The sequence below is a fragment of the Colobus angolensis genome, unplaced genomic scaffold (assembly GCF_000951035.1).
Source record: "Colobus angolensis palliatus isolate OR3802 unplaced genomic scaffold, Cang.pa_1.0 Scaffold291, whole genome shotgun sequence".
Lineage (NCBI taxonomy): Eukaryota > Metazoa > Chordata > Mammalia > Primates > Cercopithecidae > Colobus > Colobus angolensis.
The window spans coordinates 1685236-1707281 of record NW_012116166.1 but is presented as its reverse complement, the minus strand read 5'-3'; the positions used below and the strand labels follow the sequence as shown (position 1 = coordinate 1707281).

The 22046-nt window shown below is 49.1% G+C and overlaps 1 protein-coding gene across 1 annotated transcript in view; it reads right to left on the bottom strand.

Moving 5' to 3' along the window:
- Positions 1 to 22046, bottom strand: part of VSTM2B (V-set and transmembrane domain containing 2B) — a 96770-nt gene that overhangs the window by 50224 nt on the left and 24500 nt on the right. The window lies entirely within an intron of this gene.

The following is a 22046-nucleotide window of genomic DNA, read 5'->3' as shown; positions in this document are numbered from 1 at the left end:
GAACTCCTGACCTCAGGTGATCCACCCATCTCGGCCTCCCAAAGTGCTGGATTACAGGCATAAGCCACTGCACCCACCTTACATCTAAGTCTTTAATCCATCTTGAGTTAATTATTGTATAAGGTATAAGGAAGAGGTCCAGTTTCAGTTTTCTGCATATGGTTAACCAGTTTTCCCAGCACTATTTATTACATAGGGAATCCTTTCCCCATTGCTTGTTTTTGTCAGGTTTGTCAAAGATCAGATGGTTGCAGATGTGCGTCTTATTTATTTCTGAGTTCTCTATTCTGTTCCATTGGTCTACGTGGCTGTTTTTGTGCCATGCTGCTTGGTTACCATAGCCCTGTAGTATAGTTTGAAGTCAGATAGCATGACGCCTCCAGCTTTGTTCTTTTTGCTTAGGATTGTCTTGGCTATATGGACTCTTTTTGGGTTCCATATGAATTTTAAAACAGTTTTTTATAATTCTGTGAAGATGTCAATGGTAGTTTAATGGGAATGGCACTGAATCTATAAATTGCTTTGGGTAGTAAGGCCATTTTCACAACACTGATTCTTCCCATCCATGAGCATAGAGTGTTTTTCCGTTTGTTTGTGTTCTCTCTGATTTCCTTGAGCAGTGGTTTGTAGTTCTCTTTGAAGAGATCCTTCACTTCCCTTGTCAGCTGTATTCCTAGGTATTTGATTCTCTTTGAAGCAATTGTGAACAGGAGTTCATTCATGATTTGGCTCTCTTTTTGTCTACTGTTGCTTGTGTATCACAGGAATACTTGTGATTTTTGCACAGTGATTTTGTATCCTGAGACTGCTAAAATTGCTTATCAGCTTAAGTAGCTTTTTGGCTGAGACAATGGGGTTTTCTAGATATAGAATCATGTCATCTGCAAACAGAGACAGTTCAATTTCCTCTTTTCCTGTTTGAATACGCTTTATATCTTTCTCTTCCCTGATTGTCCTGGCCAGAACTTCCAATACTATGTTGAATAGGAGTGGAGAGAGAGGGCATCCTTTTCTTGTGCTGGTTTTCAAGGGGAATACTTTCAGCTTTTGCCCATTCTGTACATATTGGCTGTAGGTTTGTCATAAACAGCTTTCATTATTTTAAGGTATGTTCCATTAATACCTAGTTAATTGAGAGTTTTTAACATGAAGTGATGTTGAATTTTATCGAAGGCCTTTTCTATGTCTATTGAGATAATCATGTGGTTTTTGTCTTTCGTTCTGTTTAGAATTGTGTTTCTTGCATCCCAGGGATGAAGCTGACTTGATTGTGGTGAATAAGCTTTTTGATGTGCTGCTAAATTCGGTCTGCCAGTATTTTATTGAGTATTTTTGCATTGATGTTCATCAGCGATATTGGCTTAAAGTTTTCTTTTTCTTTTTTTGCATCTCTGCCAGATTTTGGTATCAGGATGACACTGGCCTCATAAAATGAGTTAGGGAGAAGTCCTTCCTTTTCAATTGTTTGGAATAGTTTCAGAAGAAATGGTAACAGCTCCTCTTTGTACCTCTGGTAAAATTCAGCTGTAAATCCATCTGGTCCCAGGCTTTTGTTGGTTTGTAGGCTATTTATTACTGCCTCAATTTCAAAACTTATTACTGGTCTATTCAGGGATTCAACTTCTTTCTGGTTCAGTCTTGGGAGGTTATACATATCCAGGAATTTTTTCGTTTCTTCTAGAGTTTTTAGTTTATTTGCATAGAGGTGTTTACAGTATTCTCTGATTGTTGTTTGTATTTCTGTGGGGTCAGTAGTGATATCCCCTTTATCATTTTTTATTGTTTCGATTTGATTCTTCTTTCTTTTCATCTTTATTAGTCTAGCTAGCAGTCTATCTATTTTATTAATTTTTTCAAAAAACCAGCTCCTGGATTCATTAATTTTTTGAAGGATTTTTCATGTCTCTATTTCCTTTAGTTCCATTCTGATTTTGGTTAACTGTTTCTTTTCTTTTACTAGCTTTGGAGTTTGTTTGATCTTGGTTCTCTACTTCTTTTAGTTGTGATGCTAGGGTGTCAATTTGAGATCTTTCTAGCTTTTTGATGTGGGCATTTAGTGCTATAATTTTCCCTCTTAACACTGCTTCAGTTGCATCCCAGAAATTTTGGTACATTGTCCCTGTTCTCATTGATTTCAGATAACTTCTTGATTTCTGCCTTAATTTCATTATCTACTCAGGAGTCATTCAGGAGCAAGTTGTTGAATGTCCATATAGTTATGTGGTTTTGAGTTTCTTAATTTTGAGTTCTAATTAGATTGCACTGTAGTCTGAGAGAATGTTATAATCTCAGTTCTTTTGCATTTGCTGAGGAGTGTTTTACTTCCAATTTTGTGATCAATTTTAGAGTAAGTGCCATGTGTCACCAAGAAGAATGTATATTCTGTTGTTTTTGGGTGGAGACTTCTGTAGCTGTGTATCAGGTCCACTTAATTCAGAGCTGAGTTCAAGTCCTAAATAGCCTTGTTAATTTTCTGTCTCAATGGTCTAATATTGACAATGAGGTGTTAAAGTCTCCCACTACTATTGTGTGGGAGTCTAAGTCTCTTTGTAGGTCTCTAAGAACTCATTTTATGAGTCTGGGTTGTTCTGTATTGGGTGCACATATATTTAGGATAGTTAGCTCTTCTTGTTGAATTGATCCTTTTATCACTATATGTGCCCTTCTTTGTCTTTTTTGATCTTTGTTGGCTTAAACTCTGTTTTGTCAGAAACTAGAGTTGCAACCCTTGCTTTTTTCTGCTTTCCATTTGCTTGGTAAATTTTCCTCTATACCTTTATTTTGAGCTTATGTGTGTCTTCACATGTGAAATGGGTCTCTTGAATACAGCACACCAATGGGTCCTGATGCCTTATCAGCTTGCCATTCTGTGTCTTTTCATTGGGGCATTTAGAGCTTTTACATTTAAGATTAATATTGTTATGTGCACATTTGATCCTGTCATCATGACGCTAGTTGGTTATTTTGCAGACTTGTTGATGTAGTTGCTTCATAGTGTCATTGGTCTTTGTACTTCAGTGTGTTTTTGCAGTGGCTGACAACAGCTTTTCCGTTCCATATTTAGTGCTTCCTTCAGGAGCTCTTGCAAAGCGGGCCTGGTGGTGACAAATTCCCTTAGCATTTGCTTGTCTGAAAAGGATTTTATTTCTTCTTCGCTTATAAAGTTTAGTTTGGCTGGATATGACATTCTGTGTTGGAAATTCTTTTAAGAATGTTGAATATTGGCCCCAATTTCTTCTGGCTTGTAGGGTTTCTGCTGACAGGTCCGCCATTAGTATAATGGGCTTCCCTTTGTAGGTGATCTGGCCTATCTCTCTGACTGCCCTTAACATTTTTTCCTTCATTTCAACCTTGGAGAATCTGATGATTATGTGTCTTGGGGCTGATCTTCTCATGGAGTATATTTCTGGGATTCTCTGGGTTTGCTGAATTTGAATGTTGGCTTGTCTTGCTAGGTTGAGGAAGTTCTCCTGAATGATATTGTGAAGTGTGTTTTCCAACTTGGTTCTGTTCTCCCCATCTCTTTCAGGCACTTCAGTCAGTTGTAGGTTTGGTCTTTCTACATAATCCCATAGTTCTTGGAGGTTTTGTTCATTTCTTTTCAGTCTTTTCTCTCTAATCTGGTCTGCCTGTCTTATTTCAGTGAGATAGTCTTCAAGCTCTGAAATTCTTTCCCCCCCTTGGTCAATTCAGCTATTGATATTTGTGATTGTATTGTCAAGTTCTTGTGTTGTGTTTCTCAGCTCTGTCAGGTCATTTCTGTTCCTCTGTAAACTGGTTATTCTGGTTAACAGCTCCTGTAATGTTTTCTCATGTATCTTAGTGCAGCAAAGTTTGTTATTACCCACCTTCTGAAGCCCACTTCTGTCAATTCAACCATTTCAGCCTCTGCCCCATTCTGTGCTCTTGATGGAGAGGTGTTGAGATCATTGGGAGGAGAAGAAGCACTATGGCTTTCTGAGTTTTCAGTGTTTTTTCATTGATTCTCTTCTTTGTGAGTTTGTGTAGCTTCAATCTTTGAGGCTGCTGGCCTTTGGATGGGGTTTTCTTGCGGGGACTTTTTTTGTTGATGCTGTTGTTGTTGTTGCTGCTTTCTGTTTGTTTGTTTTTGTTTTAACAGTCAGGTCCCGCTTCTGTAGGGCTTCTGTGGTTTGCTGGGGGTCCACTCCAGACCCTATTCACCTGCGTTTCTCCCACACCTGGAGGTGTCACCAGTGGAGGCTGCAGAACAGCAGAGATGGCTGCCTGCTCCTTCCTCTGGGATCTCCATCCCAGAGGGGCACCAACCTGATGCCAGCATGAACGCTCCTGTATGAAGTGTCTGGTGACCCCTGTTGTGGGGGGGTCTCGGTCAGCAGGCATGGGATCTGGTACTGCTTAATGAAACACTTTGGCTACCCCTTGGCAGAGGGGGTGCGCTATGCTGGGGGAGGGGATCCCACTTGTCCAGACTACCCAGATTCCTCAGCCAGCAGGGGAAAAGACTAAGTTTGCTGATCTGTGGAGACTGCGGCCGCCCCTCCCCCTAGGGGCTCAGTCCCAGGGAGATCAGAGCTCTGTCAGTATAGCCCTGGCTATAGCTGCTGAAATTCCTACAGGGAGGCCCCACCTGATGAGGAGGGATGGGTCAGGGTCAGGCCTAAAGGGGCAGTCTGACCGTGATCTGCCACAGCCGCTGTGCTGCACTGTGGGGAATTCCTCCTGGGTCCAAACCACCTAGTCTCCCCAGCATTGGGATGGGAAAAACAGCAGACTGGAACTGCAGCGATGGCTGCCGCCCTTCCCCCTGGGACCTCAGCCATCTTAGGGAGCAGGCAGCCTCAGTGATGACAGCTGCCTCCTCCCTCCAGAACTCAGTAGTCTTAGGCAGTCTCTAGCTGAGTGCCATGCTTGGGACCCAAGGCCCTGGTGGCATGGGCTCACAAGGGAGATCTCCTGATCCACGGGTTGCAGAGATCTGTGGAAATAGCATGGTTTTCTGGGTACGGTAGCATGATCACTCACCGCCTCCCTTGGCTGGTGGTGGGTGCTCCACTTGCCCCATATGGCTCCCAGGTGGTCCACTGCACCACCCTGCTTTTCCTTGCTTTCCGCGGGTCTTGCCAATGACCTAGTCAGTCCCAGTGAGAGAACCCGGATACCCCAGTTGCTGGTGCAGGATTCCTCAACCACTTATTTTGAGACAACCCTGGATCTTTGGCAAAAGAAAGACCTAGGATTTGCAACCTTTTACTACCTGATTCATCAGACATATAAACAATTTAGGTTTCCCAAATGAATTGAGGCACACCAAGGAAGACTGGCTTCCAGGCTGGCCCTGAGTAAGTGAGGTCTGTATATCAGCAATGGTTCAGAACTCTGGAGTCTTACAGCCCTGTGTCCACCTGCTCCCCAGGCATTGCCTCCCTTTCCAAATGTGACACAAGACCCACAGAGGTGAACGATGTTGCCCAGGGTCACATTGTCTGTTCCATTGTCTAGCACTTGGCCTCTGCTGTCCATTGCTGTCCAGAATGGCAGGTCCCAGGCCCAAATTGACCCTCCAAGGCAGGGCCCAGAGGGTGCGTTCTGCTCAGCTGAGGTAGGATCTCATTCCTATCCCTGTAGCCTCTTTTTTAACACGGTGTGGAGACATCTGTGTTCCTGGGGGCCGCGTGCTGAGCAGGCTGGCTGGCATGCAGGCTGATGCATTGATTGGATGCTAATGGTTTCTTTATCTATTCCCTCCTGTCCTAGGGAGTACCAGGAATAGCGCTGGAGCATGTGGAACTTTATTTGTCATGATTAAGCTGCAAAATCAGGCTGCTTGAGAGGTGAGGGAAGCCCTCTGATGGAACAGTAGCTGATTCATTCATTCATCCATTAGCAAGGATCATCATTTTGCTAATCACTCTTCTTAAAGGAACCAAAGCTTCTTTGGCTCAAGATTAAGATATCAATTAAAATATTAATTTTTATCATTCAGATAGTGAGCAGGATAAGAGACACGCTGGAGCCATTTGGAAGAGATGCTTAAAGAACACAACAAGCATCTCTACTTCCCCCTGCCCCCTACCCCATCATAAGCACACTAGAAGTGCCAGCCCAGCAGCTTCTGTCTGGGAAATTCCTCATTTCAATTTATCAAGCAAAAGCAGAATTGCAAATCCCTGCCAGAAAGCAGTATGACAGCTCTCAAGTCATTTTAAGCCTTGTGATAAAAGTAAAAGTGAAGGTTCCTCCAGGCCGTCGTCTGACCCAAACTCTGCCCAAGCCTGTGAGTTAGCTTCCTGGAGAGTGGGGAGAAGGGCTGGTAATCCCCATATTGACTGGGACTTCCATAGGCATGGAGTATCTGGTCTATGCTGTGGAACGGAGTGCAGAAGGGGCCACTCCTCCCCTGTGGGCATCGGGATCATGGTGGGGGGCTCCCAGCTTACCAGTCTGCACAGCTAGCCAGGGCAGCCACTGCTGTCCATGTTTCTAGAAGTACGGATGGCTTCCCTCTGCTTTTGGGGTCACATGGGCCCCGGCTGTGGTCTGTGGCCCTTGTCCTGTGGCTGTGGCTTAGAAGAGAGCTGCAGCCCTCTCCACTGGAACTGAGAGTCTTTGGGCCTGGCTAGGTCCTTTGCCCCTGCAAACCTGCTGGTGGCCTGGGAGCTGCAGCTGGGCTCAGGGGTTTGCAAACAGTGCTGTTTTTTTTTTGTTGTTGTTGTTGTTTGTTTTTTGTTTTTTGTTTTTTTCAGGTTTGAGAAGAGTAAGTAAAATGAAGACACATTTGAGGCCTGGTTCTACACACAAAAATGGACAACAGGCTGGTCTGGCTCTTGCAGCCTGGCTAAGTGGAGGCTCATTTCATAGGCTGATGCTATAATGCTTCTCCTGTCTTTCACTTGCTCTGTCCAGTATTGCACAGAATATTCACACATTGAGTGCAGGCAGCCACTAGAGAAGAGCAAGTTCAAGGGAAGACATTGTCATCTTCAGACAAAGCCATTCCAACAGTAAGCTTGGATATTCTACCATGAGGACAACCATGGAGGTCTGACGGACAGGCCACTCCTCTGTCAAGCAGATCAAGGTCACTCGCATCTGTTCTGCATTTTGTGCCATCATAGCACATTGATTGATTGACTGATTGATTGACAGGGTCTTGTTCTGTCACCCAGGTGGCAGTACAGTAGTGCAATCATAGCTCACTGCAGCCTCCAACTCCCAGGCTCAAGTGATCCTCCTGTCTCAAGTGAGCCTCTTGAGTAGCTGGGACTACAGGCACATGCCACCATGCCCAACTAATTTGAAATTTTTTTTGGTAACAATGGAGTCTTGCTATGTTGCCCAGGCTGCTCTTAAACTCCTGGCCTCAAGTGATACTCCCACCTTGGCCTCCCAAAGTGTTGGGATTATAGGTGAGAACCACCACTCATGGCTTATAACAGATCTTTAATCAGAACAAGGGCTTCTTGGCTAGAAAGGTTAGAGAACCAAGCTGAGGGTCCTGGATGGGGCCCCTGAAACAAGAGGGCTGTCCCCAAGGGGCAATAATGGCCTTGATGGGCTGGACTTGAACATCCATTTAGCCATGGGGACACTGGCCTGTCTGCCTGGGGCAGCTGGGAACAGACCTGCTCTTCCCGATTCCCCATCACCTGCCCTGGGGCCCACTCAGGAGTGCAGCAGAAGGCCATGCCCCAGCTGAAGGAGGAGGCTCCGTCTCTGAGTTTCCTGGGGGCAGGGTACAACGAGTTTCTCTGGGTTTGCAGGGGCTTGTGGAATGAGAGCAGGTGAGGGCATTTAGTAGCCATCCTGGCTAGTCAAACCCCATCCTTTTCCCTCTGGGGAGATGTATATGGTCCAGATGCCAAGGCCAGGGTCAGGGCCAGCATTAGGGCCAGCATCAGGGGTCTCCTCGGGCAGCACTGGGGCCAGTGTCAGGGGTCTCCTCGGGCAGCACTGGGGCCAGTGTCAGGGGTCTCCTGGGGCAGCATTAGGGTAGCGTCAGGGTTCTCCTGGGGCAGCACTGGAGCCAGCGTCAGAAGTCTCCTGGGACAGCATTGGGGCCAGTGTCAGGGGTCTATTGGGGCAGCACTGGGGCCAGTGTCTGGGGTCCCCTGGGGCAGCCTTGGGGCCAGCATCAGGGTTCTCCTGAGGCAGCCTTGGGGCCAGCGTCAGGGGTCTGCTGGGGCAGCACTGGGGGGCAGCGTTGGGGGCAGCATCGGGGCTCCCCCAGAGACTAGCCTTTCACTCTTCTTCTCTATTTCCCTGCCTGCCCCACTCCTTGATTTTCTGGTTACAAAACACTGTATTCATACTATAGAGTCCAGGGACAAGGTAAAGGCACCAAGTGGCCACCTGAGGGCTGTCTGGTTTGCAGAAGGGTCGAGCTTGGTGCACACAGAGTCTTACAAATTGTAAATTATAATCTGATATGTACAAATTGGGAGACTTCTACATAAAAGCAGAGATTCAGGTATTTCCTAGAAAGGCCCCAGAACCAGCAACCCCGGGCCTGCTTTTCCATCAAGCTACAGGACGCTGGGGCGGGCAGGGGCTGGCTGTTCCTCCCAGCAGAAATCCTTCCCCTCATCCCTCCCTGCTAGCCCCCAGCCTGGGCCCAGGGTGAGCTGCCAGTCCCATCCCCACCTCCTGTGCAGTGGGCCCCTTTTGCCCAGCCAACCTGGCCCTTCGTGGGTGCCTGAATTCGCATTCTATGTGCCAGGCCTGGTGCAGGACCCAGGAGGCTTGGCTTGCATCCTATCTTTGTCCCTGTGCAGTTGTGTGGCCAGGCACGCCCCTTCCTTCATGTCGGGGGCTGGCTCTCCTAGCTCCCACATTCCCAGCTTCCTGATGAGGCCCCTGAGCCTGTCCCACCCTGGGAGTGTCTGGTGGGATCTCCCAACCCCTGCTGAGAACCTGACTCCCAGCTCTTCCCTGGATGCAGCACTGGCCCAGCCCGCTGCAGGGTGAGAACCTCTGCCACCTTGCAAGGACGCTGCCTCCCTTGTTGACATTTTGTGAAAGCCTCTTCATGGATATTTATTCAAAGGCAGTCAGTGAGGAATAATTGAGCACTAACAGAGTTCGGATAGAATCAGTTTCTGCCATAAAATTAATGTGTACTGTAACTGGGGCAGAAACGAGGGGTCACTGATACAGTTGGGCTTTAAAGGAAATCGAGATATTTTAAAGAAAAGTCCAGTGTGGGGTGCAGACCTGCGAGAGCAGACAAGATGTGCACCTGTCCTCCTGCCCTGTCCCTCACTCCCAGGCCCTGGGCAGTCAGCACTGGGTTTGCAGACAAGCTGTCCTCCTGGGGGTGACGTCATATCCCCTGGGGATGATGCCCAGATGGCTGCCTCTGTGTCCAGGCCGTGGAAGGAGCCGGAGCACTCCTGGGCGAATGTGGCTGGACTGCTTGTTCCCTGCCTGTTTTAGCCATTCCCTGCTGTGCCCTCTCTCCCCTGCCATAGCCCCACTTGAGGCTCCACCATGCCCAATGACAGCAGTGGCCCCTAAAGCACTCTCCTACTTTCGTAACCACCCGTGCCCCACTCCGTCCTTCAGACGCACCTGGATACTCTCCCTGTGGTGCAGAACCTTTGATGACTGCCCTCTGTCCACAGGAGAAAGAGCCACTGCCTGAGTGCCACAGTTGGGGTTTCTCCATAATCCTCCATCCCCCCACTTCACTCTGGCCACTCCTCTGCTGCAGCCATGTGCTCTGGTTCCCTGCAAGCATCTCCAGGCTGACCCTGCAGAACGACTAGCTCCCTACTTTTCCTTTGTCCGGATGCTGCCTCCTCCAGGCAGCCCTCCCTGAGCACCCAGACACAGAGGGCTTGGCACAAATGTCTGTGCTATTTGTTTAAGTGCCCCTTGCCTCTGCCTTCTTCTCTTCCACTACCCCATAGGTGCCTTCCTCACATGTCCTACCTCTGTTCGTGGAGGAAGCCCATGCGTGAGAGGGCTGGCCTAGGGCCTCCCTCTCTCCTCAGCCCCCAGCAAGCAGCCCCACCCACAGCCAGGACATGGCAATTGCCTGGTGTTGCAACTGACGACCTCCAGCTGAGAGCAGAGGGCAGGGACCAGACCAGTCAAGCAGACAGAACCTAGCACCTTTAGGATAATGAGGCAAAGGTTGCCAGCACTTATTAGGGCCAGGTACTGCAGCAAGTACGTGACCTACGTTAAATTCTATCCTTGTAATGGCAGGAGTTACTTTTACCCCTATTTTATAGTTGGGGAAACAGGTCCAGGGAGATGAAGTGATTTACCCCAGGCCTGGGGTTGCCAGATAAAAAACAGGACACTCCATTGAATTTGAATTTCAGAAAAACAGTGGATACTTTTTCGTACAAGTATGTCCCAAATATTGCATGGAACATACTTACGTTAAGATGTTACTGGTGGTTTATCTGAAATTCAAATTTAACGGGGTGTCCTATATTTTTATTTGCTAAATCTGGCAGCCCAACCAAGGCCACACTGAGAGAAACAGCAGGGCTGGGACTCGCACCCAGGCAGTCTGGCCCCTGTGCACACCTAACCACCGCCACACACACCACCTCTGCGGCTCAGAGAGCCGGAACTCTCCTTCCCTAAGAATGCCTCAGCCCCACCCCGGCCCGTGGCTACTTGCAAGGGAAGGAGAATGGGGATGATATTTTTTCCTGAATGTTAACATTCATGGTGGCTTTTAAATGTGGCCAACTTTGTCGCCACCTCCTCTCCAGTTTTCCACCTCTTTTGAGATAATATCTTGCCCCCAATGGCCCTTTAATGACGTCACTTAAAGTGGATGGCAAGCAGGCCTTTTCTCTGTGGTTGGGCAGCTGCTGTCAGAGGGGGCCACTGGTGGGCCCGACTGCAGTGAGCCCCGGGGAGCTCCCCATCAGGGACGGTGAGGCTGCCTCCCTCAGCATGGGGTCCATTCCTCACCTGGAGGCCCTTGCCCCATCTGGATTGCTAACCTTCAAGGCTGTGGGATGCTAACAGGCACACAATTCTCAGTGCCCCCAGCAGTACTCGGCCCCTGCAAGAGAATTTTCCTCTTTATCCCTCTCAGCGGCCTTAGGAGGTAGAAACCACTTTCCCCTTTTATAGGTGAGGTCCAGAGAGTTTGAGTGACTTGCCTAAGGTCACACAGTGGGTAGGTGGTAGAAGGTTATCTCCAGTGACTCCCTGGTACCTGTGAATGAGTCCACGTTCCTTAGCTAGCTGGAAGCCCTTTCACCCAGTGGACAGTGCTGCCTTGCCTGTCTCCACACTCTTTTGAGTGCCTTGAGCTCCAGGTAAACGGGACTCCCGCGCTGGGGGCTGCATGCACCCATGCTCTCCTGCCTTCAGGCCTTTGCTCAGTCTGTTCCCTTTGCTAGACTCCCTTCCTGATCCTCTCCGGCTCTCTTGAGCTCACTCATCCTCTATGGCTCATTCCAGAGGCCCCCACAAGGGGACTCCAACACAGCTCTGAATCCATCTACTTCCTGACCCTGCCATTACCCCATACCCACCCTGCCCTGGCCCTCCAACCCTCCCCTTTACCGCATCAGCTCTCACCTGGGTGGGGGCAGCAGCTCCCGACAGGCCGCCCTGCATCCACTGACCCCCCGCAAGCCAGTCACCGACACCCCAGCATTCTAATGTGGCTGCCCGGAACGCCCTTTTCTTTTCTTTTCTCTTTTTTAACTTTTATTTTAGAATCAGGGGGGTACATGTGCAGGTTGGTTCTACCAAAAAGACACCTGCACCTGTTAGTTCATCACAGCAGTCACTATTCACAATAGCAAAGACATGGGACCAACCCAGGTGCCCATCAATGGCGGGTTGGATAAAGAAAATGTGGTGCATACATATCATGGAATACTATGCAGCCAGAAAAAAGAGCCAAATCATGTCCTTTGCAGCAACAGAGTGCTCTTTTCTTTTGTTTTTTGAGATAGAGTTTCACTCTTGTCGCCCAGGCTGGAGTGCAATGGCCTGATTTTGGCTCACTGCAACCTCTGCCTCCCGGGTTCAAGTGATTCTCCTGCCTCAGCCTCCTGAGTAGCTGGGGTTACAGTCATGCGCCACCACGCCCAGCTAATTTTTGTATTTTTAGTAGAGATGGGGTTTCACCATGTTGTCCAGGCTGGTCTTGAACTCCTGACCTCAGGTGATCTACCTGCCTCAGCCTCCCAAAGTGCTGGGATTGCAGGCGTGAACTACCACGCTGGACCCACAGTGCTCTTTGCAAATGCAAAGCACAAATTCCTCCTGCTCCCCAAGTTCCCAGGAGTGTCTGTCTCAGGTTGAAGACCTAACTCCTCTCGCCTGGCTACCCCTCTGCCTGCGCCCCTGCCTGCCTCCCAGTGCCATCATGAATCCACCCTGCCGACCCCCAGGGATCTCCCATTCACTCATTTCCGTCCTCCTCAGACCATGGGTCTCCTTCAGACAGCGGGCCCTCCCTGACCCAGTCTGGAGGCTCCCTTCGTCCTACAGGCTGCAAGCCAAGCTCCATTTCTTCGGGGCTGTATGTTGATGGCCGTAGTGTGTTACCATCTGACCCCTCTCTTCTCTGCTAGAGGGTGTGCCTGAGAGAGTGGAGACCATGGCTGTCTCAGCTGCATATGTCCTCGTCACCCGGCACACTGCCCGTACCCTGAGAGGCTCATAAAATATTTGTTGAATGAATGAATGAATGAATGAAAGTCTTTCTTAGACATCCCAGCTGGTCTAACCATCCATAATGCACCAGACATTGGACCAGGTCCTTCAAAGGTGGCCTTGTATTTTTAACCTTCAGATACAAGGTGGGGCTGAGAGGCCTGTCTCAAGTTCCCTCTGGGGAGCCCAGGGCTGCCACAGTGACCTTGACCTGAACTTCCAGCTGCCCAACACTGCCAGCACACATGTTTTTGTCTAACTTTTTCTCAAAATCATTTCACAAATTCATTTTCCTTTTATACCAATTTGTTCATTAAAACTTTTCATTCTATTATGCCGCATTCAGTTTTATAAGCCACTTCAAATTCTTCCCTTAGAAGGTAGCATATATGTGAAAACTATTTGTATATTTAACAATGTACATACATATTGGTATATATATACCCACATGAGAACTATATGAGCTGCTTTTAAATCTTTTAAAGCAGTAGAACCCTATTTTCAACTAATGGCTGCATGCGACCCCAATATGTAAAGCCATTAGAAGCAGAATGGCTCTGGTTGAAGTTGGGGTGGGGCTCCTGGGGTTCCAAGGAGCACAGTTTGGGAATCACTCACCCTAGGCTCTCTAAAAGCCCCTTCAAGATCTAAAATTCTGGGACTTGTGAATGCTGGAGCGCTGGTGTGCCCATTATGCAGATGGCAGAGCTGGGGGATCTGTCTGTATTTTGAATGAGTGGAGCCCGCCCCTCCTTGAAGTCTCCTATACTGGCCTCATTTAAACCCCAGTTGTCTGGGGGTACCTCACCTCCCCGCTACAATCTTCCCAACCTTGGAGCCAGGGTGTACCTTGGATCTCCTGGGTCCGGCAAATAGTGAGTAGTCAATTAATGCCTGCTCAAGGAAGGCTGCTCACTATATGGGTCCAGGCTTCAGCTCCTTGTCCTGCACAGTGGAACTTGGCCTGGCTGGGCAAAGGCAGGATGGTGGATCATGGCTTGAGGTCGGGGAGGAGGCTGTAGGTCCCTCCAGCCAGCACACACAGGAACTAACCACAGTCCTTTCCCATTACAACCCGCCTTTGGGTTCCACCTCAGTGACACCTGGATATTTCTTTCTGTTTCACAGTGAGGACTTTTCTTTAGAAACGCAATTTAACCAAAAAGGTTAATATATTTTAATTGCCCAGGGATAGTGCTCTGAAAATTCTATAACATGTGCTCATTAAATGAAATTAGCACAGAGGAGCTGCCCGGGATATGTCACGCATTAAAATATGATGCTATAGAATAGAATGCATTATGAATTATTGCCTGGTGTATTTTTGTTACATTAGTCTTTAATGTGAATACAGTTGTTTATCTGCCCACCTGGAGACGGGATTTTTTAAATGCCTGAAAAAACATATCTACATTAATTCGTCCATGTACAAGAATCAGCAAATCTGGGCCAGGCTGCATCCGCCAGAGTACCCAGTGATCAGCAGAGGGAGGAGGTCTGCTGCTCCTGTCCCTGAAGGCTGAGGGGTTAGGGGAGCTGAAGCAGGCTGGGGTTGGCTGTGTCCACTCACTCTGCCCATCCTTCCTGTCTATGTTCAGTGGCCTAGGGACTGTAGGCAGAAGCATGGAATGGCATAGAATTCTGGGCCCTGGAGACTTTTCTCCTATGGCCTCCTTCTTGGAAGACAGGACTTGAGTGTGTGGTGTTCAGTTGTGGGAAACTCCAACCTTAGGCATGCCCGCAATCCCAATCCCCCCCATCCTGCAAGCTTCAACTTGTATTCCAATTCTACCCATCTTTCCATCCATGTTTTACATATTTATCCATTTCTCCTACTTTCTGCTCTCCATTTACCCATCCACCCACTCACATCTTCTTTCCACCCATTCATCTGCTATTTATTTTTCCACCCATTCCCAATTCACTCATCCATCTATCCATCCATCCATCCATCCATCCACCCATTCATTTTCCCACCCATCCACCCATCTATCTATCCACTCATCATACTTCTACCCACCCATTCATTCTCCCATCCATCCACCTTTCTACTCATCTACTCATCATTCTTCTGTCCATCCATTCATTCTCCCATCCACCCACCCATTCACACATTGATTCACCCTTCTTCTTTCCCACCCATTCATTCTCTCATCCATCCACCCATTCACACATTAATTCATCCTTCTTCTTACCCACCTATTCATTCTCCCATCCATCCACTCATCTACCCATCCACTCATCATACTTCTACCCACCCATTCATTCTCCCATCCATCCACCCATCTACCCATCCACTTGTTATCCTTGTATCCATCCATTCATTCTCCCATACGCCCACCCATCTACCCATCCACTCATTCTCCTTCTACTGATCCATTAATTCTCCCACTCATTCACCCATTCCCTTATCCTTCCTTCCACCCATCCAATAATTCTCTCACCATCCACCCCTCTATCTATTCACTCATCCTTCCTTCTACCCATCCATCCACCCATCTACCCATCAACTTATCATCCTTCTACCCACCCATTTGTTCTCCCTTCTATCTATCCATCTACCTATCCACTCATTTTCCTTCTACCCATCCATTTATTATCCCATCCATTCATCCTTCCTTCCATCCATCTATTAATTCTCCAATTCATCCACTCACCCACTCATTCTTCCTTCCACCCATCCATTCCTTCTTCCATCATCCACCCATCTATTCATCCTTCCTCCCACCCATCCCTCATCATTTCACACATCCTTCCCTCCACTCACCCACCAGCTACTTGTTTTTCCACCCATTCACCCCAGCACCCATCCAGACATCCATCAACCCATCCATCCAATGAGTCCAAGTCCCATCATTTCTTGATTGAATCACTGCCTCCAAAGTGGTCTCCCCCATCCATCAAATTCATCCCACCTCTCCAATCTCCACACTGCAACTAGAGTGACCATTTCTGAAAGCATCATGCCCTAGCCACTCAAACCCCATCCCACTGCCCTTAGGATAAAGCCAAAGCTTTCCGATATCTTCAAAAGGCCTTACAGTTTAACCCTGTTTGACCAGTAAACTCTAACTCTTGACTTAATTTCCCCTTTGCTTCCCCATCTTGCTTTCTCTGCACCCATCACAGTAAGCTTCTGTGGGGCCTTTGCATTTTCCCAGGTCCCTATTGCCACAGGACCTTTGCATATGTGAGTCCCTCTTCCTGGAAAGCTCTACCCTCTCTCTTTGCCTGGCCAACTCGTAATTTTCTTCCTGATTATGGCTCAAATGTCACTTTCTTGGCAAGCCTTCCCTGACTGGGTCAAATCTCCCTATTTTAGCTCCCATAGCCCATGGGCCTTTCCTTTAGAGTACCAGCCATGGCTGCTAATTTCCACTTGCTATGTGACTATTTGATCAATGTCCGTCTCTTCCTCTGTCACTTTCTCATGACCTCATTAGTCTTAATCACATTGTGCCCTTGGTGACTAGAAATATTCCTGCACATAAAAAAACGCTCCATGGACATTTGCTGGATGAATGATTGAATGAATGAGTGAACTAGTACAAAGTCCAATGAATACAGGGCAGTGGGGAAACAGCAGTGAGAATGAACCAGGCCTGCTCTCCATGGGCATCAGTCTGAATGGGGCACTCAGCCAGGTGTTGACTGCAGAACAGGGCAGGAACTTCTGGGAGCCCTGAGGCAGCAGCAAGGCACATCTAGGTTCTCAGAATGAAAGAAACTTCTTTGGCTGCAGGGTCAGGAAGTCTTTTCCCAACTACCAGCCCACCCTGGCCCCATCTTTCTGAGTTCTTCCCAACTACAAGTCCATCCTGGTAACCCACCCCTCTTGTGCCTGAGCTGAGCCCTGAGTTCATCCTCCTGCATGGCCACCATAACTAGACCATGAACTCCTCCCTGGGGCAGGGGCTAGGTCTGTCTGATGCTCTGGGTAGCCCCCATGCCCCTTGGCCTGGGCCAGACCAGATACAGCAGACCAGGAATCCCCACCCCCCTCTCAGACTGAGCCTGATGTAATGTCAGCTCCCCCTTCTATGGGTTTATTAAAGATTCTTCCTCTGGGCCAAGCGGCATTTGTACGAGAATCAGTTGTAATAAAAGTCACTCTAAGGGGACTGACATTGCAGTTGGGCTTTCCTGGCTTAAAGAAAACTGTGCCTTCCTCCCTGAGGGTAGCTCATGGGCAGCAGGCCAGGGTCAGGAGAGGGCAGGCTCTCTGTCTCTAGAACTATCTGATTACAGGTGGGTGGGCCTCCAGCAGGAGTATGCAGTGGGCTGTCTGTGCTGGGCAGGAGGCAGGCTCACATGGGCGTGAAGGGTGGAGACAGGCAAGAGGGGTCCTGGCTTCCTGGCCCGGCCTGCAGCCTGCTCACACTCCCAGCACATCCCAGAGGTGGCATCTCTGTCCTGCATTCATCTCACTAGCCTGGGTGCCAAGTGGCATCTTTATTGGCAATCTCTGGGTGCAGTGAGCCACAGCAAGGGAAGCTGGGGTGGATGTGAATATGAAAAGCAAAATGCAGGAACACAACTGGAAGAACCAGTACACATCCTGAGCCTGTAATGCTGGCCTGAGTTATGTCACCCAAAAGGCCCATCCCTGTGGGGCACTCCCTGACACAGGCGGCTCTTCCTCTCTCTCTCACTCTATCTCTGTAAGGGCCCCAGTGACGGGGACTCCGGGCACCTCCTCTCAGTCTAAACCTACCCCAGGAGGCTCTCTGGCTATATGACATGGTGAAAGAGTTTTCTACCTTCTCCCCACCTCTCCCATGGAGACACAGCTGTCCAGTGCTGCAAACACCAGCCTCTCCTCTGAGCTTTTCCTTGTCACCCAAAAGGCCCTCCCCCCTCCCATCACAATGCTCCTGCCACTGGCAGCAGCCTATATGACAAAGGAGCATGACCAGGCATGACATGGAGCAGCTTTCCCCAGGAGCCCTGTTAGCTCAGCCAGGCCTCAGGCATGTGGGCAAACCCAGAGGTTTAATTTGCTGGTGGACCATACGAAACCATGATGAAGCTGTCCTTGTTCACCAAGGAGCTCCTGACTCAGGGCAAATAGCCCCAACCAGGCTAGGATGAGGATGTGGCACCATCCCCATTTTTCTACCTTCCGCAACTTGAAATGGCGCAGCCAGAGAATGTACAAAAACAGCAACTCTCTGAGCCATTTGCAATCTGATGGCCCTTTCTGTTTCTGAGCTCCATCAGCCCCATCGCTGAGATGGTTTGGATGTTCATCCCCTCCAACCTTATGTTGAAATGTGATCCCCAGTGTTGGAGGTGGGGCCTGGTGGGAGGTAACTGGGTCATGGGAGTGGATTCCCCCATGAATGGCCTGGTTCCTTCCTCATGGTAATGAGGTAATGGGTGAGTTCCTACTCTATTAGTTCACATGAGAGCTGGTTGTTTAAGGAGCCTGGCACATCCTCCCTCTCTCTCTTGCTTCCTCTCTCACCATGTGACACGCCTACTCCCCCAACTTGAGTTAAAGCTTCTTGAAGCGTCACCAGAAGCCAAGTAGATGCTGGTGCCTTGCTCATACAGCCTGCAGAACTGTGAGCCAAATAAACCTCTTTTCTCTATAAATGACCAGACTCAGGTATTCCCTGATAGCAATGCAAAATCACCATTAGCTCCATCATGCCCACGGCATGTGCAGGAGGGAGGGCAGTCTCATGAAGGAAGTCTCAGATCAGAGCACCCTGTCCAGCTTAGTAAGCTATCCTGGATGGTTAACACAATTCCCATGAATAACGCTGGTTACCAAAGCCAACATCCACTGAGTGTATTCTAGGTGCCAGGCCCTGTGCTAAGCTGACATCTTTCCATGGATTATCCCCCAGATCCTGCCAACTGCTCTCTGGCATAGGAATCAGTGTCGTGCTAATGATAACAGATGACGGAACTCGCACACAGGGAGTGGGAAGTGATGAACTCAAGAATCCAATCAAACGGTTGGATGTATCTGGAAAACAAGTATAATACTCTTAGGGTATGAAGGGCAAGAGTGAGAAGCACATGCTGTGACTTTTGCAGGGCCAGAGCCCTGTAAAGGCCCAGAAATGTGGCAAATTTCTTGGCATTCAAATCCTGGCTTACCTGTGAGCCAGCCAGCTGAACAGTGAGGAACATTTGAAATGGCAGGAAAGAATGCAATGGTTGGAAGTGGTGGTGAGTGTAACTTCCTCCAGAACCATGTTCAGTCTTCACTGGGTGATGCTTTGGTTCTCCCACCAGCATGGGCAGCCGTAGGGAGGACTGACCTGCCTAGGTAATTTTCCTGGCCTCAGTCTCTAACGGGCATCAGATGCTCAACTGGGACTCTGAGGGGGTGCCCTGTCCCTCTCAGCGGCCCTTCTGGCAAGCTGGTTACTTCTGAGCTGGACGGAGCAGAGCCCATGGGTGCAGGACAGTAGGTGGGTGCGGGAGAGTAGGTGGGTGCGGGGGATGGGTGGGTGTGGGGAAAAGCTTCCGAAATGTCCACTTTGACTCCTTATTTCATGCCAACACCAGGACCCCTCAACATTCCTCTTGAATTGCAAAAACCAGAGCCAACTGAAGCCTGTCCAAAGTAGCTTTGATATTTCAGCCCGGAGAGCAGTAATAGAACAGAACAACCAATAACTTCCAGAAACAGGATTGCTGGCAAGGACAGGCTTTGCACAAGGTCTGTCTCTCAAGGGCCATCCTGTGGAGGATGCAGGCAGGAGAAGGGGCCTGGGCTCTGCTCATACTTTGCGGTCACCGAGGGTACTGCTGTCTGCAAGCAGCCCCCCAGCCACCTCCACCACTGACTGCTTGACAGCAGCTACACCCTAACCCACAGGAGGCCAGACGGGATCCTCCATCTTGGTATTCATAGCACATCTTCCGTGACAGCACCAAAGCCACGGACAAGCAGGCTAATTTCGCTAGAAGTACCAGCCCGGGGAAGGAGGTGTGTCAGCCTTCATCAGGAATAGACAGGAATCGGGAGTTACAGGGGCTGAGCCTGTTGACTTCTCATCTCAAACTTCCCTGCAGCCCTTACATAGGCAAAGTGAAACCTTCTCACCAGTCTGGACACAAGTTTCCAAGAGATGCCTGGTGATGGTCAGCAAAGCTTGGGGGAATAAAAAAGATAATGCTTTTATTTTTCTCCTGTGCTGCAAAAATGTCTTAAAACCATACTGGCGTCTCCCAGAAAGCTCAGGGGTTTAGACCACAGCCAAGGCCTTGCTCTGTCCACACAGAGCAGAACTAATCAATATCATATTACAAAAGCATTTGACCTCATTTATCCCCACGGATGCTTGGGGAATCCTTAATATTCAGAGCTTTAAGGATATGCACCTGGCGTGTTTAATGAGCAGTTCCTTGTTGGGGGGTTAGCTCCCAGTGACATTTAACAAGGCTGGCTCCCAGGTCTTTTCTTGGGGGCTGCCACTCCACCTGGGGAGAGAGACTGGGCTCTGGCTAAGAGCACAGAGAGAGCGCTGTGTCTTCTGGGGGATGGACTGAAGCAGGAGGCATTAGGGAGAACTGCAGGAAGGAGGAAAGCTGGTGAGAGGAGAGCGTGGCACATAGTAAGTGCTCAGTAAAAGGCAAATATTATTATTTATCATTAGTGTAATCCAAAAGCAGCTGTTTTATCCTGAATTTAGGATCTTGCTGATGCTGAGAGGATGGTTGCCCAGTGAGCTGACTGCTATACAAAGGCCATTCCATTTGGTGTGGCCTTCTCCATCCTTCGGAAGCAGAGAGAGGGCATCTGAAAGCTTTCCCAGGTCTGACCTAAGGTGGGAGACTTCAGCCCCAGGTGCTTCTTTCAAGTCATAAGTCACACACCACATACAGGAAGCCTCTCTTCTGATTGCCTCAGCTGGATTAGTGCTGGCACAGCACAGACTGCTTTGCCCTGGAATTACCTGGGTGCCCTGGCTCCTCTAAGTTTGGGTCCACGCTGCGATCTCTGGTTCCCCTTCATGGCAAGCGTGGGGCTGGGCCCAGCAGACTCCCAGTGACTGGCTGCTGGGGGAGAGGACGGCATGTTGCTGATGATGGTGTAAGATTGCTGCTGTCAGGGATGATGCAGGCATCGCTTGCCAGCTGTGAGGCTCAGCCATTTCCTTTATGAAATCCTCTAATTTTCTTTCAGGATGCTCAGAGAGCCTCGCCTTCTCTTCTCTGGGACATCTCTTGCCAGATTTATTTTCTTCTCAATTATAATTTTCATGTCACATCAGAGCTTGGGGGAAGAATGGATTGTTCATTTAAGGCGAGAGCCTTTGGGTCCTCTTGGGTCCGGGGAGATGGGAAAACCAGGTGGCCGCCTCCATGGCCTGCTCAGGGCCCACAGGTCCTGGGCCTGCTGGTGCTGTTGGTGACTCCGCTGCATCACGATTCTCCTGGGTCACGTGTGTGCCATTCCTTCCGTTCTATCATCACCAGGGTATGGGTCGAGATGTAGTGACTGTCTCCACCTTGCCCACGGCCCACTTCGGTCACGGTTTACGGTTGCCATGGCGACATCCAAGGATGCTCCCCTTTGACGGCTCCCAGCAGCCACAGCCTCTCTACAGCCGTCATACCCATGGTCTTGGCTGTCTTTCTCTCATTGTTAATTGAAATATTGAGAGCCAGTTCTCTGTGTGGGCACCCAGCAGCAGCTTGCCACATCCAGCCGGCTCTCTGTGGGGGCCATGGTGCCTTCCCTTGGAGCCAGAGCCCTGAGGCTAATTAGAGGTTCACATGCCACCACTCTGATCCCAAGGTCCCTGCAGAGGGGAACTTCTGGCCAATACGACAGCCATTCAGTTGCAAACTGGATTATTTTGAGGCCACGCTAGATTTCACTGCGGTGCCTTCTCCATTTAGAAGTGTTTGTCTGGAAGATATTCTGTTTGGTCTCTCTCTCTCTTTTCTAGAAATGGTAACCAGCAACAAAGTGTTCACGAAAAATGGGTCAGTGTTCAGATTAATTAGGAGCCAGATTTACGAACACAGCTAAGATGGGGCCCGGCCTCCTGCGCCTGCTCTGCTCTGCTAATCCAGTCCATGTTTATTTTTAAGCACAAATACCAAAATGTCTCTTGACAAATGAGACGTGAAATGAATGAGTTTTTGCACATCAACTTTTAGTGCAAATATGTATTTGGCTGTATTGGGTACACATGCGGCACGGGAAGGGCTTTCTTGCCTGGCTGTGCAGTAGCTAATGGATGAGGGCTGGAGGAAGTCCCCCCTCTCTCCTTCCTGGCATTACCAAAGTGGCTTATGTAAAAAATAGGGACTTTTTTTTCCGACTTCCTTCCAGGAACCGTCGCTTAATGGGGGCGATTTGGGGACATGTGCTGGGACCGCCTCTGCAGTCGCCAGTCTGAAACGGCCAATGTCCTGAGCCTCTTTTCCCTCCCTCCCTCCCTCCCTCC